Raw genomic sequence first — 12,135 nt, 5'->3', positions numbered from 1 at the left:
TTAAGTGAAGAAAATGTTACGGAGGCAAACCGCGCACAAGTGAGGGCGCTCCCGAAAAGAAGTGCCACATTCTCATCAGCGTTAGCCTAAGCTGGGTAGGAGAAAACATTTAAGTAGCTTATTTACATGAAAATAAGTCAAAATACAACACTGGGTATTAAATTTGACTCATTCTTCTGCTTTTCTCTACCCCTTTGAGCAAATGCGAAACCGTCCTACTTGGAAGATACAACAATTACCCCTCGCCCGGTATCTGTTCCAAGAAACCAAAAGCGCCGCCAAACGCTGCCGGACTACTTGGCGCAGTAACACAAATGCAGAAGCTCCGCCCCTGTGGCTTTCTTTTCATTGTCACAGAAAGCTGTCCACGATTATAGGCGATCATAATCTGCCCATTCATTTGAGGCAATCCTTGCATGTAATCTATGTACAACCGCCAAACATATGCAGTGTTAGCTTCCCACGACGACCTTGTTGTAAAGTATAGTTTTATCGGCGCAATCCATTTATTTCGTTCATTGCATTATTTTGTCTTTATTCTTGCCATACTGATATGATCGTGTTTGTCATTATTATACATATTTTTGCTACTTCATATGGATGGACATATCCAGATCAGCAAGAACACATAAATGTACCGTCATATAAAATTACTGTCAAAGCTTCGTCCATCAACCGAAAATGGACTGAAGCAGTAGCTGCTGAATCACTATTCTCTAAAATATCTAACTAAACACGTTAATAAAAGAGCGCTAGGAAACAGATCTGGAGTCATGGCTCGTGCCCTCGACTTTACCCTTGATCCCCGCCGTTCTCACATTAGCAGGGCGGCCATTGTCGACAACACGTGGCTGGACTCGTTTCTGTTCCGTTGCTCTGTTGGAATGAATCGCTGGCACCGTCGACCTCCTTCCGGGAATCCGCAGATAGTTCTCGCTCGGCTCTCTCGTCTACAGGGTGCTGCTTTTGAGCGGGTGCCAACATCGGAGTGGCGACAAGGAGTCTGCGTCGACCGCTTCTAATTCAGCGGAGAGCGCCCGCAACGGCAGTGGCCTCGGCATAATAGGCAGCCCCTTGCTTTGTTGTCCTTGTTCGTAAGAGCACTCCGAACAGTGGGGCTGGCGCGTGGGGAAGGACAAGCGGCCGTGGCGAGACCACTGTGACATTGGAGGCAACAGCAAGCGCGTTCCGTGACCGCGAACGCCTCCACAGGTAGGCGGCTGCAACGCGTGTTTGGTGTTTGTCTGTCGCGTTTTCTACAACGACGGCCAAAGCAACTTACCATTCCTGTAGGCACTTCTGCACTCCCATCGTATTAGTTCAACTCAGTGCCGCCAAAGCCACGAAACTCACTGCAGGGTGTATACCGCCGGCTGCGTCCGCTGGCTGTCGTTGTCCTTGTTGTGGATGATGCCGCTCCTGGAGCGACGAACGTGTGGAAAAATAGGCTGCGGGAGAGCCAGATATCTCGACTTCATCAGCATCGCTGTCATACAGATCGGGGCTTTTCTAGCCTTGACATGTTTTGCCGGCGCTTACTCCGACCTAGCCATATATCGTCATTTTACCTCTTGGACAGTGGGGTATAAAATTACTAAATATACCTGAGTCCCTATACGCGCCTCGTTCTTTTTAACCGCATGGAAACACCACGCACTTGACGCTGTCCGTGTATGTACCATTAACAAAGAATGTATTATGTAACTATCAGGACTGAACGTATGCAGTGACAGGGAAAACACTGCAGGCGAGACATGGAAACATGAGCATAGCTTCCGCTGCACCGAAGAAACGTACCCGGGTTAAGTTTCGGTAGGGAAGAATTCCTCGCGCTAGAAAGCGAAGAGAGTGGGAGTCGTGGCAAAGCAAGTAGGCTTGCAAGCACGTGCGTCAGCATTGGCTCTCGCTAGGATATTTGTCGCAGCACTACGAGATAACTAAGACAGCGGATGTGTTGCTTGGCGCCGCGCGCGTGCTTTCAGGAATATTTATTGCAACGGTTGCTTTCGAGGACGTCGACTTGCGAGTAACATTACAATGCCACATACTGCCGCTTCTCTTTCTCTCTCTTCTCATTTCCCTCATTCTCGGCGTCGTTCTAGGAGGAGAACAATGCACGTTGCCAGCTCAGAGACGCAATAATGCTAACATATATGGAAGCCTCAAAGGCGGAAAACTGATATGTCTCACAAATTCTCATCGACAGTTTTTCTTGGCCTTGAAACAAACCGCGTACGGTAACGGGAGACGACCGTTCCTCGACACAAAGCGCAACACACATCGCTGTCCTCGTTGACTTTGCGTACGTGTTCTATCATGTATTGTAGAAGACGCAGCGCTTTTTCTTTCTTTTGTATACTGTGGCAACAGCAGACAGCTCGTAATGTCTAAACTGTATTTGCTGTAATCTGCGCGTCCTTCACGTATACAACGTCATCGTCGTCGTCATAGGGCTGTCGATGTGACATCGTTATCCCGACATCACCGTCAGGTCGCCTCCTCGTACTCGGTTTCATTCCCATCGTTTGACGAACCAAAACAAAGCTTTGGTCAGCCGCCGTCAGGGAGGATCGGATTCATATCCTTATGCCCGATGGGCTAATTAATGAACTATCGCTCATGAAAAAGAAAAGAAAAAAAAACGCGAAGAGTAAACGAAGAGAAACAAAACTCTATCTGCTCAGGCATGCTGGTCATCGAGTACCGCGGTGGCAAACATTAAGGTATGTGTTCGGGCTTGCGTGCGTCTCCCACTAGGGCGGCCAAGCGCACCGGAGCGCGCGACGCCTTCATTTGCCACTCGCTACCGCGCAGCGGTTTCCACGGCCAGCGTGACAGCTAAGCCTACTGCTACACGCACTGTCCGTTTCGCACACAACGTGCTGCCGGCCAACCAGAGCGTTTCGCAGGATGTTTGTCCTGCCGTGCGCGCAGAAGGCGGCGCGAGAGGTTCCCGTGAAAAAGGAATTCCACCATCGCTGGATCTTTAAAAGCGCATTAACCCTCCCCGCGAAAAAAAATAAAGTGTTATATACGCTTGGGGACAATGAAGCGCATGCGTGTATACAGTAAGGAACACAAGAGTTTCTGCACGCCCCCCGCGGCGAATGACTGCGTTGGCCTGCCGTGGCTGACGAACTCCTCGTCGTCGTCGCCGCCGCTCGGCCCGCGTGTGTCCATCCGGGTCCGTTAGCGCGTTGACTGGGTGCGTGTGCGCCACAGCTGCCTGCCTTAATGGCCTTGACAGCGCGAGGCGCGAGCTCCGTGATGAAACAACCTCGCGCTGTTCTGAGAGGCGTTTTATTTCTTTTTGTTTACTTTTTTTTCCGCACTTGTATCCTTCTCCTCTTTCAGGGCTACGGCCTTTGTGTAAACGACTGCGACGACGTCCCAATGGCCATGGCGTTAGTCGCGGTTGTCGCAGGCGCTGTTGTCACGTTTGCAAGAAGCAGGAGGCTGACCACGTTTGCATGTGAGCAGTGCTTTCCGCTAGGATACAGTCTACGGGGTGAAGTTATTTAGAGTTGTCCGGATAAGTGGGCGTGTGCGCCTATGCTTGTCCTGTTTCTATTACGGCGAGAGCTGTTCACGGGCCCCTTAATTCAAAATTCGTCACGTCCACCACAGCCATCATCATCATCATGTTTCTTCAGCAGGACAATAAAAACATTTCGTCATTGTCGTTTCGCCAGGTGTCGTTGTTCAAACTTGGGTTTTCTTTCGTGCTGTGTTGTCTTCCACTTGGTCGACGTCTTAGAACGTAAAACTGTGCTCTTAGACCTGTTGGGCTACAAAAGCAGCGTTCATTTCACGCCGCTCGAAAACACCACAATCGTTTTCTTTGAAATGAGTAGCGCAGTGTCTAGCTCTGTCGTTAAAACCGTGAAATAAATTTTCACCCAGATTGCGAAACAGAAATTCGCATGGCTAAAAATGAACATCGAGATTGAAATAGAATGAAAAAAAATTTCTGTCCCATCTCTAAGCACGCATGTTATAGTGGTTCCAGATGCTGATGATCGCAGTGTTCCCTCTTCCTCTTAATACGCGAACTTAATCGTCCTTCTCCCTCCCCCCACATTTGGCCAAGCGATCATTACTTTCACAATAGAGCATTTTAATGTGGAACTTTCTTCGCTAAACCTCCCGGACTTCGCTGACCGTGGCTTCTGCTGCTCAAGTCCTGTCGAATGTCTTAGCACTATCCGCTAAACTGTGGGACCACTATCGCAAGACGAAGTAATGCTGGGCTCTAACTCGCTTAATGCTAATACTACTAACGCAATAGAAGGCGATCGGTATATGCCTGTCGAAAAAAATTCACGCAGAGATTCATCTGGGAGTTTTCTAAGTATGCATAATTACATTGTACCACTTGCTCATCTCCACGCAGCCCGGCGTCATTATCACTCATATGAAGCTTGATCCGATCAGTATAAACGACAGTGACGCTATGACATGAACTGCTGCGGACGGCGGCGGAACGTGAATTGATGACGCAAGCAAACTACTGCAGGTGGCGGCGCCAGGTGCGCCATGTTGTTCCGATCATTATAAGCCGTTATCACTTTTTAGCGCCTTATCCATGTGCGTCTAAGGATTATCAACCGTGATCAATCGTACTCCGGCGGCGGCTGCGTATGGAGTGTCTGCGCGGGCCCAACTTGAAATAGATCTGCGATGGTGACATAGTGCGCGAGTGCTGGTACCTTCGTGCGCACTGTGTCCTCTCCGCTTAGTTTGCATTGAAGCGAGAGGCAGCACGAAAGTGAATCCGCTCGCTGCTGCGCGCCCTCTGTTGAAGGCGAGATCATCTTACGTGACGGACAGACAGACGGACGGGTTTCGTCGTTTAGTAGGCATATAAATGTTCGCGCATTTAAAAAAGTCGCAGTTTGGTCCGAAAGGTCAAGCATCGATTGCTATACCAAATTAGTAGACAGCTGTATGAAGTAAGGATAGTAGCTTTATCGGCCGTATAATCTTGTAAACATTCGCTTACTAACTAAATTAACAAGCATGTAGGCACGAGCGTGCAAGCAAACATGAGCACATCTCACTAGATAACCACGGAAACTCACTGCCAAAATACTGGAGTGAAGAAGTGCGGCAGCAGCAGCGAGCGACTGACTTCCGTTCTGGCTCTCGTTTCAACTCGAAATAAGCGGCGAAAACGCCGCACACACGAAGCTATCAGCACTCGGTGGGCTTTGTCCCCATCGCAGATCGCTTTAATGATAGAGCCCGCACGGCCGCGCCATACGCAGCAGCCGCCGGAGTAGAAAGCCCCCGCCCCCTCCCTCCACACGGTGCCTTGCTTGCGACGAAAGACGGTGCGCTTCCTCCCTGCTTTCCACCCTTGCGCGCGCGAGATCGAGCCGCCGTCGTCAGGTCATCCTGGCACGCTATTACTCGTACATAACGCATGCGGCGCGCGGCGTCGATGTCATCACCCTTGGACTTTATACGGAACATCACGGCAACGCCGACGGCGAGTGCAGAAATGCGCCTTATCTGTATAATTGCTATTCATATAAAAAAAAGAAGTACAGTAGCATTGACAAAAATAGTTCGAAACGCGTCTATCTCGGGTGGCCTGCTGCGTTGTGACAAAAATAAAAGTATTTCCAAAGGATGTTCAAAGCACGGATATCTGTGCAATGACTCAATACAACGAAAAATTTGACTACTCTGGGGGGCAAAACCTCTGGGTGGAGGTGACTTTAGGAAGAGATTACAACAAAATTAAGTGTTTGTAGCATTTCAAGGCTAAGTGTTGTCTCCTCATGCACCTGCCGCACAGTTGCTGTTGTCTCTGTAAGTGCTTGATCTTTCACCTCCCGGTAAACACGGAGACCCATGGGGCCTCCTGGTATGTACCATGTGGTTTTAGTTTGCTTTCAAACTTATATCATGTCAATACAAACATTATGTCTTACTTATAAATATGAACACTGCTGCCTGTAATCCCTACATGAGGCTTTGCTACACAACAGTTGCATTATTGAAAAAAAACTGTTCTCGACAAATCATTAATGCAATGCATTACGTAAACTTCAACTAGAGTTGATTCTCTTAGTTTGTTTTTTAATGGCTCTGTAACTGTAAAGTTTGTGTTAACCTACGCACGGGACGAGATACGAAGGCAGATGGCTGAAAAGAAAGTCTTACCTAACGTTACGAACTGATCTACTTCATGCCTGGACACACACGGCGACTGGGAACGGGCCCAGAGTCACCGTGCGTCTCCTCCTTCCTGATTTCGAAGTTGTCCCTCACACACGTTTCGGTGCACTGGTATTTTAGCCTGAATCTTTTAGCGAGTGACTGACATGTCAGCAGCGCCCCATTGTTGTTGCCACCACCGATTTATTTGCTCCTCCGCGTGGTCAGCTTGTAAAGCGTGCTTTTCTGCAGTACTACACTGCTATGTAACGTAACAAGCTTTCCGGAGGGGAGCCACTTCCGCAATTCCGCTCTGCTTCCAAACCCGTCGCCTCCCTCCTGGGCAAGTTAGTGTCCCCCTGCCGCACGCTCTAGTTCAGCCCCACGTTTACTTTATTCCCTTTGTCTATTTTCCTCTGATTTAGCGCTGGCACAGCTAAATGCGCTCCAACGAAAGAAACGACAACCAAACCAACCTGGAAGCCTAAAATAAAGCGCACGTCCGGTATTTGAAGATACACGAGGAGCGCGAGTTTGGGCGTGGACTATTCCGACCGTGAAACGAGGGATGCGTTCATTTTTGGCATCGCACGATTCTCGCTTTGTGTTATTTTCTGTTTTGTTCATTGAGGCGACCGTCGGCTTCGCGCAGCGAGCATTTCTGCTCACAGATGGCAGCCCTGTCTCGTCGAGGAATCGTGCTCTACGCAGAAACAAGCCAATGAGCGTGCGAAAAAATGTGTGTGTTTTTTTTCTGTGCCAACGTCACACAAAGAAAATAATAAAATTATCCCCCCTCCCTCCCCAAGCCGGGTTGGGAAGAGAAGGGAGGAGGAAGAAAAGGAAAGGAGGAAAGGTATGGAGGTCCACTAGACGCACGTCCGGTTTGCTACGTTACACAGGGGAAGGGGATTAAGGAATGGGAAGAGAAAATAATTGCTTTTAAGAGGTTACTGAAATAATATGCTGTTATTGTTCATAGAGGTTTCATCGAGAGCGTCCTGAAGGCTGCTGTTTGCAATTTTATAATTTTGTTCAAGTTTGACAGAAACTTGGCGGGCTTAAAAAATATGAATTGGACTTTTCATAGATGCCCAGGTTTTTACGTTCCGAAGGCTCGATAGATAGATAGATAGATAGATAGATAGATAGATAGATAGATAGATAGATAGATAGATAGATAGATAGACAGACAGACAGACAGACAGACAGACAGACAGACAGACAGACAGACAGACAGACAGACAGACAGACAGACAGACAGAAAGACAGACAGACAGACAGACAGACAGACAGACAGACAGACAGACAGACAGACAGACAGACAGACAGACAGACAGACAGACAGACAGACAGACAGACAGACAGACAGACAGACAGACAGACAGACAGACAGACAGACAGACAGACAGACAGACAGACAGACAGACAGACAGACAGACAGACAGACAGACAGACAGACAGACAGACAGACAGACAGACAGACAGACAGACAGACAGACAGACAGACAGACAGACAGACAGACAGACAGACAGACAGACAGACAGACAGACAGACAGACAGACAGACAGACAGACAGACAGACAGACAGACAGACAGACAGACAGACAGACAGACAGACAGACAGACAGACAGACAGACAGACAGACAGACAGACAGACAGACAGACAGACAGACAGACAGACAGACAGACAGACAGACAGACAGACAGACAGACAGACAGACAGACAGACAGACAGACAGACAGACAGACAGACAGACAGACAGACAGACAGACAGACAGACAGACAGACAGACAGACAGACAGACAGACAGACAGACAGACAGACAGACAGACAGACAGACAGACAGACAGACAGACAGACAGACAGACAGACAGACAGACAGACAGACAGACAGACAGACAGACAGACAGACAGACAGACAGACAGACAGACAGACAGACAGACAGACAGACAGACAGACAGACAGACAGACAGACAGACAGACAGACAGACAGACAGACAGACAGACAGACAGACAGACAGACAGACAGACAGACAGACAGACAGACAGACAGACAGACAGACAGACAGACAGACAGACAGACAGACAGACAGACAGACAGACAGACAGACAGACAGACAGACAGACAGACAGACAGACAGACAGACAGACAGACAGACAGACAGACAGACAGACAGACAGACAGACAGACAGACAGACAGACAGACAGACAGACAGACAGACAGACAGACAGACAGACAGACAGACAGACAGACAGACAGACAGACAGACAGACAGACAGACAGACAGACAGACAGACAGACAGACAGACAGACAGACAGACAGACAGACAGACAGACAGACAGACAGACAGACAGACAGACAGACAGACAGACAGACAGACAGACAGACAGACAGACAGACAGACAGACAGACAGACAGACAGACAGACAGACAGACAGACAGACAGACAGACAGACAGACAGACAGACAGACAGACAGACAGACAGACAGACAGATAGATAGATAGATAGATAGATAGATAGATAGATAGATAGATAGATAGATAGATAGATAGATAGATAGATAGATAGATAGATAGATAGATAGATAGATAGATAGATAGATAGATAGATAGATAGATAGATAGATAGATAGATAGATAGATAGATAGATAGATAGATAGATAGATAGATTTTAACGACTCAAAGCTACACGGAGTATGTAAGAAACCCTGTTTTCGGCGATCAAGAAGAAGTATTTTAATGACTGGAAAATGTAGAGAGGTCGGCCGGATAATAGAGCATCTGGCCTGCTACTCTACGTGAGGGAAAGGGAAGAGGGGAAGAAAAAAAATGGCTGTGGCTTAGGTAAGGTTAAGCCCAGGATGCGAAGCATACTAGCCTTTATTTTAGTTGTTGAACCACTGTTTAGCCTGGTGAACTGCTGTTGCTTGGCTATATTTGGTTCGGCTAGACGAAGAAACAACTCATGCATTACTTCTTCGCCTTCAAGAGTGGAACGCGACAGCGTTCCCGTCGACCCGCCAAGGGGTGTAAGACAATGGGCTACAGGGCAGCGACTACGCGCCCCGCATTGGACGCGGTGAGCGTCGAGCAAAGCAGCGTTCGGCGCGGCAACGAAATGTGCGCCTGAGCAAGAGACGCACGCCTTAGAAACAGCGCGTTTCTAAGGCAACACCGCATTCACTAGAGGCGCTTTTGTACCGCTTTGAAGCGTTGTACTCGTGGCTCAGTGGTAGCGTCTCCGTCCCACACTCCGGAGACCCTGGTTCGATTCCCACCCAGCCCGTCTTGCAAGAGTTGAGCCAAAGCCACTTCTCCTCTGTCGTGACGTCACGGTGTCACGTGATTTCATGGTCACCGCCGCGCCTGAGGAGCTGGGTTGAGCCCTCGTAATATGCTTCGCATAAAAGGGTCACAATGGGGGATGATAATGGGAGGAACGAGGTGAAGGACACATTACACAACTGGTATCACAGGCGTGAGTCCAGGCCCGTGTCAAGTAGGAAACGTGAAAGAGCACGCATTGTCTCTGTCGTCTGCCAACTCTGTGGCCATGCGCCTAGCAAGAGGTCCTCCGACAGTGGTCCATTGTGTAAATGTCTCAAGGTATCAAAATTAATTTAGAATATTACCTGAACGTGAACCTAAAGCTCTGTAGGCAAGCGCTCTCGTAACCAGACCCGTGACGTTCTACTCAAGCAGCAGAATGTCATTGCCACTGCGCCCCTTCAGGCGTGTGAGGTGGAACCTACTAGAGAGACCAAGACGCATAAAATTTTACAAATGTAAAAGAGACTGACGAGGTTGCTCGCCTTGACTGCTCTGGACTGCGGCGCAACCAAACAAGGACTCGCGACAGACGTTTCATATTGTGTGCAAAACGTTGGTGGACCTCCCAGGACTCTACATACTGCAGCGGGCGTTGCGGACTTGAGAAGTAACAGTGCAATTCTGTGGTGGTTGTTTAGTTATATGCTACGGCAGGCAATTTTGGAACGCAGCCCGCGGTTTCCTTGTCGGTGCTGGTCGGCACGTCTCCTTGCAGTCGCATGCTTTCGTCTTGCACAAGAGCAGCGCAAGGGACGACCGAATTGCGCGCATTCCATCGACTATTTTCAGTTTCAAGATTAGACTGGCAGCACACAAAAGTCCTACAAGAATGCGGTTTTGTCGGCGAGTCAGATAATTCCGTACGTTACACATACATTTCCCGTGCGAAACCTTGACGATGATTTCCGTCGTCTCGACGATGTTGTACCAGGTGCGGACGTGAGGGCAGGCGGGCAGGCGGGCGAGCAGGCGGGCAAGAAGGCAGACAGACAATCAGCCAAGACGAAGAACCGGTTTGCTACCCTACCCGAGGGATAAGCCGTAAAAAGAACACGTTATGTGTCCCTGTACATCTTTCTCACTTCCCTTCTTTTTTCCCCTGTCCCACGGCTACAGCCTCCACGAGTCTACGGCGGTTCCTACGTTCGACGACATATGTATCTCTCTCCTCGTGTGCCTAAACTCATAGCCACAAGCATCGATGACCATCACATCACGCCCCGTAACAGCGAACGAATTACGTCAAGAAAACTGCATTCTCATCGAGTGTCTCGCGTATCGTAGAGTGAGCTTACAGGAATACGAGGGCCGCGTGAAAAAAAAAAATACCACGTGGGAGGCAAAGATTAGCGATATCTTGTTTGTTCAAAAGAATGCACCACACCAACGAACAGCCTCCCGCTTTTGGGAGAACCGCTTTTACCGAGCTATCTGTCGCGCATTGCAGTCACGCCACGAGGCTCCTGCGATACAGAACGCCCCCTCGCGAATGCCATAGGCCGCTTTCGGGTGCTCGTTCGCACGCTTGTGTGTACAAAGTGCGCGGCAGGACCCGGCTCACTCCGGTTCACCGTGCCGTGCCGCCTCGTGCTGTTCTCTGTTCTCTCTTCCTGGAACCTCTCTGTGCGCATCAACGGTGCCTCAGTTCGTTATCGGCGCTTGACCCGGTCGCCGGCTGAACACTTTCATCGCTGCCCGGGGCGGGAGGAAGACGCGGATAACGGGTGTTAAGCGACCGCAGAAAGGGTTCGCGAAAGGACGCGAGCTTTAAGTGCGGCAGCGTGACGTTTACGATGATTATTCACCGCGCACGCCGTACGAAAATGGACGAAGCAGTCCTCCCGGATTTGACGATCCATAATGCGGTTACCGGCTTGGAGAAGCTAGCCTCTTCTGGTACGTTCATCCAGCAAGGGGCGTATTTCTGTAACGATCTTATTTTTTTTCCCTCTATACTTATTTTCCTATACTTATTTACTTCACCGAGGGCCCTAGCTCGGTGAAGCAGTGGCATCCGAACCAGAAAATTAAATTATGGGGTTTTACGTGCCAAAACCACTTTTTTGGTTATGAGGCACACCGTAGTGGAGGAGTCCAGAAATTTCGACCACCTGGGATTCTTTAACGTGCACCTAAACCTAAGTACACGGGTGTTTTCGCATTTCGCCCCCCATGGAAATGCGGCCGCCATGGCCGGGATTCGATCCCGCGACCTCGTGCTCAGGAGCCCAACACCATAACCACTGAGCAACCACGGTTGGTGCATCCGAACCAGTGGTGAAGGAAGAAAGGAATGTAAAGAGAAATGGATCGATCTTAACACATTATGGCCAAAGGAATGTAATGTCGGAATAACAGTGGTATTCATAAGTAAGACTGCATGTACGTTATCGTAGTGTTTGGTCCTGGCATGCGTGTACTAGGCGTACCATGAATGGTATCGCCTCTGCACCTGCCACGTTAGCTAATGTAGCTGATGCAGCAAATACGAGGGGTGTAGCATATACAGTAATGTTTTTTTTGATGCACCAAATTTAGAAAAGAAATTGTCTGTGGCAGATAATGCCATTCTAACCCCTGAGCTAAATTACTCGATGAGGCGGCCATTACGTTGAACAGAAATCAAAA

The 12,135-nt window shown here is 49.1% G+C and overlaps 1 protein-coding gene across 2 annotated transcripts in view; it reads left to right on the top strand.

Moving 5' to 3' along the window:
* The window catches only part of LOC135908381 (uncharacterized), a 397,530-nt gene that overhangs the window by 54,718 nt on the left and 330,677 nt on the right, over positions 1–12,135 (top strand). The window contains exon 1 of one of the 2 annotated variants that reach the window (XR_010566305.2): positions 1,096–1,212. The exons of the other annotated variant lie outside the window; for it this stretch is intronic. The gene's annotated coding sequence lies outside the window, so the exon portion shown is untranslated. Of the gene's footprint in view, positions 1–1,095; positions 1,213–12,135 lie in introns of those variants that run through there. 2 annotated transcript variants of the gene reach the window in all.

The sequence above is a fragment of the Dermacentor albipictus genome, chromosome 5 (assembly GCF_038994185.2).
Source record: "Dermacentor albipictus isolate Rhodes 1998 colony chromosome 5, USDA_Dalb.pri_finalv2, whole genome shotgun sequence".
Lineage (NCBI taxonomy): Eukaryota > Metazoa > Arthropoda > Arachnida > Ixodida > Ixodidae > Dermacentor > Dermacentor albipictus.
This window is presented reverse-complemented; position numbering and strand designations above follow the sequence as displayed.